At 48.4% G+C, this 6,538-nt stretch overlaps 1 pseudogene; it reads right to left on the reverse strand.

Annotated features, from left to right (window-relative positions):
* Positions 1–6,238, reverse strand: part of LOC143783235 (AP-2 complex subunit alpha-2 pseudogene) — an 84,262-nt pseudogene extending 78,024 nt beyond the window's left edge.
* Positions 6,239–6,538: the final 300 nt, after the last annotated feature.

Raw genomic sequence — 6,538 nt, forward strand, 5'->3', positions numbered from 1 at the left:
AAAAAATGATTTTTTTGCCCCAATTTTTTTATTTTCCCAAGGATAACAGGATAAATTGGACCCCAAAAGTTGTTGTGCAATTTGTCCTGAGTACGCTGATACTCATATATGTGGATAAACCACTGTTTGAGCACATGGCAAAGCTCGGAAGGGAAGGAGCGCCGTTTGACTTTTCAATGCAAAATTGGCTGGAATTGAGATCGGAACCCATGTCGCATTTGGAGAGCCCCTGACGTGCCTAAACAATGGAAACCCCCCACAAGTGACCCCATTTTGGAAAGAAGACCCCCTAAGGAACTTATCTAGATGTGTGGTGAGCACTTTTAACCCCCAATTGTTTCACTAAAGTTTAGAATGTAGCGCTGTGAAAATTAAAAAATCATTTTTTCTTTCCACAAAATGATGTTTTAGCCCCCCATTTTTTTTCTCCAAGGGTAACAGGAGAAATTGGACACAAAAGTTATTTTCCAATTTGTCCTGAGTACGCTGATACCCAATACATGGGGGGGAACCACTGTTTGGGCGCACGGCAGAGCTCGGAAGGGAAGGAGCGCCGTTTGAAATGCAGACTTAGATGGATTGGTCTGCAGGTGTCATGTTGCATTTGCAGAGCCCCTGATGTGCCTAAACAGTAGAAACCCCCCACAAGTGACCCCATATTGGAAACTAGACCCCACAAGGAACTTATCTAGATGTGTTGTGAGAACTTTGAACCAACAAGTGTTTCACTACAGTTTATAACGCAGAGCCGTGAAAATAAAAAATATATTTTTTTCCACGAAAATGATATTTTAGCCCCCACGTTTTTATTTTCCCAAGGGTAACAGGACAAATTGGACCTCAAAAGTTGTTGTCCAACTTGTCCTGAGAACGCTGATACCCCATATGTTGGGGGGAACAACTGGGCGCACAGGAGAACTCGGAAGGGAAGGAGCACTGTTTTAGTTTTTCAAAGCAGAATTGGCTGGAATTGAGATCGGACGATATGTCGCATTTGGAGAGCCCCTGTTGTGCCTAAACAGTGGAAACTCCCCAATTCTAACTGAAACCCTAACCCCAACCCTAACCCCAAACCTAACCCCAACCCTAACCCCAACCCTAACCCTAGCCCTAACCCTAGTCCTAACCCTAGCCCTAACCCTAATGGGAAAATGGAAATAAATACATTTTTTAAAATTTTGTTATTTTTCCCTTACTAAGGGGGTGATGAAGGGGGGTTTGATTTACTTTTATAGCGTTTTTTTGGCAGATTTTTATGGTTGGCAGCCATCACACACTAAAAGACGCTTTTTATTGCAAAAAATAGTTTTTGCATCACCACATTTTGAGAGCTATAATTTATCCATATTTTGGCCCACAGAGTCATGTGAGATCTTGTTTTTTGCGGGACGAGTTGATATTTTTATTGGTACCATTTTCGGGCACATGAAATTTTTTGATCGCTTTTTATTCCGATTTTTGGGAGGTGGAATGAACAAAAACCAGCAATTCCTGAAATTCTTTTAGGGGGGGCGTTTATACCGTTCCACGTGTGGTAAAATTGATAAAGCAGCTTTCTTCTTCAGGTCAGAACGATTACAGCGATACCTCATTTATATAGTTTTTTTATGTTTTGGCGCTTTTACACAATAAAAACTATTTTATATAAAAAAAATAATTGTTTTTGCATCGCTTTATTCTGAGAGCTATAACTTTTTTATTTTTCTGCTGATGATGCTGTATGGTGGCTTTTTTTTTGCAGAACAAGATGACGTTTTCAGCGGTACCATGGTTATTTATATCCGTCTTTTTGATTGCGTATTATTCCACTTTTTGTTCGCCTGTATGATAATAAAGCGTTGTTTTTTGCCTTTTTTTTTTTTTCTTTTTTTGCGGTGTTCACTGAAGGGGTTAACTAGTGGGATAGTTATTATTATTATTATTATTATTTATTGTTATAGCGCCATTTATTCCATGGCGCTTTACATGTGAGGAGGGGTATACATAATAAAAACAAGTACAATAATCTTAAACAATTCAAGTCATGCTCATAACTGGTACAGGAGGAGTGAGGACCCTGCCCGCGAAGGCTCACAATCTACAAGGGATGGGTGAGAATACAGTAGGTGAGAATAGAGCTGGTCATGCAGCGGTTTGGTCAATCGGTGGTTACTGCAGGTTGTAGGCTTGTCGGAAGAGGTGGGTCTTCAGGTTCTTTTTGAAGATTTCGATGGTAGGCGAGAGTCTGATGTGTTGTGGTAGAGGGTTCCAGAGTAGGGGTGATACGCGAGAGAAATCTTGTATACGATTGTGGGAAGAGGAGATAAGAGGGGAGTAGAGAAGGAGATCTTGTGAGGATCGGAGGTTGCGTGTAGGTAAGTACCGGGAGACGAGGTCACAGATGTATGGAGGAGACAGGTTGTGGATGGCTTTGTACGTCATGGTTAGGGTTTTGTACTGGAGTCTCTGGGCATTGGGGAGCCAGTGAAGGGATTGACAGAGGGGAGAGGCCGGGGAATAGCGGGGGGATAGGTGGATTAGTCGGGCAGCAGAGTTTAGAATAGATTGGAGGGGTGCGAGAGTGTTCGAGGGGAGGCCACAGAGCAGAAAGTTGCAGTAGTCAAGGCGAGAGATGATGAGGGCATGGACTAGGGTTTTTGCAGATTCTTGGTTGAGGAATGAACGGATTCGTGAAATATTTTTGAGTTGCAGTCGGCAGGAAGTGGAAACGGCTTGGATATGTGGTTTGAAGGAGAGATCAGCGTCAAGGATTACCCCGAGGCAGCGAGCTTGTGGGACTGGGGAGAGTGGGCAGCCATTTACTGTAATGGTTAGGTTCGTTGGGGGGGTCGCGTGAGATGGGGGAAAGATGATGAATTCTGTTTTGTCAATGTTAAGTTTCAGAAATCTAGCGGAGAAGAAGGATGAAATAGTGGACAGACATTGAGGGATTCTGGTTAGTAGGGAGGTGATATCTGGTCCAGAGATGTAGATCTGTGTGTCATCAGCATAGAGGTGATACTGAAAGCCATGAGATTCTATGAGCTGTCCCAGGCCAAAGGTGTAAATGGAGAAGAGCAGGGGCCCAAGGACTGAACCTTGTGGGACTCCGACAGATAGGGGGCGAGGTGAGGAGGTGGTGTGTGTGGGAGACGCTGAATGTCGGGTCTGTTAGGTATGATGAGATCCAGGATAGGGCCAAGTCTGTGATGCCAAGGGATGAGAGGGTCTGTAATAATAGGGAATGGTCCACTGTGTCAAAGGCAGCCGACAGGTCGAGGAGGAGGAGAACAGAGTAGTGTCGCTTGCTCTTAGCGGTTAAGAGGTCGTTGGTGACCTTAGTTAGGGCAGTTTCAGTGGAATGGTGTGACCGGAAGCCAGATTGTAAGCGGTCAAAGAGGGAGCAAGAAGAGAGATGGGAGGACAGTTCAAGGTAAACATGTTGTTCCAGTAGTTTGGAGGCATAAGGGAGAAGTGATATAGGGAGATAGCTAGATACAGATTATGGGTCAAGAGAGGGCTTTTTGAGGATAAGTGTGATGGAGGCATGTTTAAAGCTTGAGGGGAAAACACCAGTTGTTAGTGATAGGTTGAAGAGATGGGTTAGGGTTGGGCTGAAGACTGTGGTGAGGTTTGGGATGAGGTGGGATGGGAGCGGGTCAAGCGCACAGGTGGTGAGATGCAATCTTGAGAGTAGAGTGGAGAGTTGATCTGTAATGGTGGAGAAGTTGGTTTTGGAGGTGGAGGGCTGGGAAGTCGGGAGGAAGGGCTCTGGGGGTTGTTGACCAAAACTGTCTCTGAAGCTATCAATCTTCTGCTTGAAAAATGAGGCAAAGTCTTCAGTGGAGATAAGTGGGGAGGGAGGAGGTGCTGGGGCACGGAGGAGAGAATTGAAGGTGTTGAATAACTGTTTAGGGTTGTGAGACAGGGAGGATATGAGAGATGAGAAGTAGGTTTGTTTAGCTGTGGCTAGTGTGGTCTTGAAAGTAGTGAGGGACTGTTTGAATACGATGAAGTGCTCATTGGAGTGGGATCTTTTCCATCTTCACTCAGCAGCCCTGGAAGCTCGCCTTAGTTCTTTGGTCAGGCTGGTGTGCCAGGGCTGTCTGTTGATTTTGCGAGCTTTGGTATGTGTAAGTGGGGCAGCAGATTCCAAAGTTACAGCTATTGTGGTGTTATATAGAGTGGCAGCATCATCCGCATTGTGAAGTGGTCAAAGAAGGTGGTGGCTGGCCCTGGGGGGTGGTAAATGGCAGCCGGTTGGAGGGGGAGTAGATGCGCACAGAGTGCACCTCTAAGGAAGTGAGGGTAACAGAGGGTGGCAGTGGGATTGGGGTGAAGGAGCAGTTATCTGACAGGAGAAAACCAACTCCTCCGCCATGCTTGCTGCTGGGGCGGGGTGTGTGAGAAAGGTGGAAGCCACCGTAAGAGAGTGCAGCAGGGGAGGTTGTGTCAGAAGGGGTGAGACAGGTTTCAGTGATGGCGAGGAAGGAAAGTTTGGTAGTAACAAAAAGATCATGGTTGTAGGAAAAGCTTGTTACAGACAGAGCGAGCGTTCCACAGAGCTCCTGTTAGTGGGACAGGGGAAGCGGTGGCTGGGCGAATGGGTATAAGGTTAGAGAGGTTACGGAAGTTTGTGATGGAGCGTGGATGGGAGGTAGAAATGACTGTGTGAATATGGTGAGGAGGACCAGGATTTGGAGAGATATCACCAGCAGTGAGAAGGAGCAGAGATAGTGTTAGCAGGTGGGAGCAGGAGAGGGCATGAGGGGGCTGCCTGTGCTTTGAGACAGAGGATTGTATGTTAAGGAACAGTTCTGAGGAGGAGGTGAGATGAATGGGGAGGATTGAAGAGGAGATGAACAGTTCCTTACTTGGTGTGGGGATTGGGGGAGGTAGCAGAAAGTGAAAGATTTTAGTTTTATAGAGCGGGTCGTTACAGACGCGGCGATACCAAATATGTGTACTTTTATTGTTTTTTGTAATTTACATAAATAAATGGATTTACTGGGAAATGTTTTTTTTTTCTTTATTTGGGGATTTTTTTATTTTTTTTTATACATTCTATTTTTTTTTTTTTTAACTTTCTACTATTGTCCCAGGGTGGGACATCACTGTATTAGATCAGATCGTTGATCTGACAGTGTGCATAGCACTCTGTCAGATCAGCGATCTGACAGGCAAGTTCAGGAGGCTTTCCGGCGCCTGCTCTCAGCAACTCTCAGCAGGCGCCGGCTAGCCAGGTCTTTTCATGACCCGGAAGGAGTCCTGCGGCCATCTTGGATCCGGGGACTCCTTCCGGATCACTGGAGCAATGCGATCCTGTATGCATGGCTCATCGGCTCCCCGCTCCCATCATGCATGGCTCATCTCTCCCCCCCTCCTGTATGCATGGCTCATCTCCCCCCTCCTGTATGCATGGGTGGCTCATCTCCACTCCCTCCCCCTGTATGCGTGGCTCATCTCCCCCTCCCTGTATGCATGGGTGGCTCATCTCCACTCCCTCCCCCCTGTATGCATGGCTCATCTCCCCCTCCCTGTATGCATCGGTGGCTCTGGCTCATCTCCATCCCCCCTGTATGCCTGGCTCATGTCCCCCTCCCTGTATGCATGGCTGTCTCTGGCTCATCTCCCATCACCCCCTGTATGCGTGGCTCATCTCCCCCTCCCTGTATGCATGGCTGTCTCTGGCTCATCTCCCATCCCCCCTGTATGCGTGGCTCATCTCCCCCTCCCTGTATGCATGGGTGGCTCTGGCTCATCTCCCATCCCCCCCTGTATGCCTGGCTCATGTCCCCCTCCCTGCATGCATGGCTGTCTCTGGCTCATCTCCCATCCCCCCTGTATGCGTGGCTCATGTCCCCCTCTTTCCCTGTATGCATGGGTGGCTCTGGCTCATCTCCCATCCATCCCCCCTATGCATGGCTCATTGCCGGCTCCCATCTTGCATGGCTCGTCGTCATCTCTCCCCCCTGGCCAGCGGCCCCCTCCATGCATGGCTCATCGGTCATCGTCATCGGCTCCCCGGACCCTGACGCTCCTATCTTGTATGGCTCAGCTGAGCGGCTCCCCGTCCACGGTCCTCCTTCATCCTCCCCCTGTCCTCCCTGGCCTGGATGTCATCATACTCACCTTTCGGCTTTTCCACACCGGCGACACCGCACAGAACGTCCACCTCTGTCCCGGCGCAGCTCCCTTGTCCTGTGTGAGGCTGAGCGGTCAGGTGGTATCGCTCATTAAGGTCATGAATATGCCGCATTAATTAATGCGCGGTACCACCTGACCGCTCACACAAGACGAGCTGCCGTCGCTGAGACCAGACCAGGCATCGCTGGAGCAGCTAGGTGAGTATGTATGACTCATACTGTATCTGTATGATGTCAAGGGGGGCAAGGACTCGGAGGCAGGCAGGCAAGCAAGCGAGCGAGCGGGCGGGCAGGATTAAGGTGACCTAAGGTGAGGATTAAAAAACCTGCTCAGGTGTCGCCCCCCGCGTCGTCCCTGCCCTAGGCACGTGCCCTCGAGTGCCTAGTGGCAAATATGGCCCTGTATACGCTCC

This window comes from Ranitomeya variabilis, chromosome 6 (assembly GCF_051348905.1).
Source record: "Ranitomeya variabilis isolate aRanVar5 chromosome 6, aRanVar5.hap1, whole genome shotgun sequence".
Taxonomy (NCBI): domain Eukaryota; kingdom Metazoa; phylum Chordata; class Amphibia; order Anura; family Dendrobatidae; genus Ranitomeya; species Ranitomeya variabilis.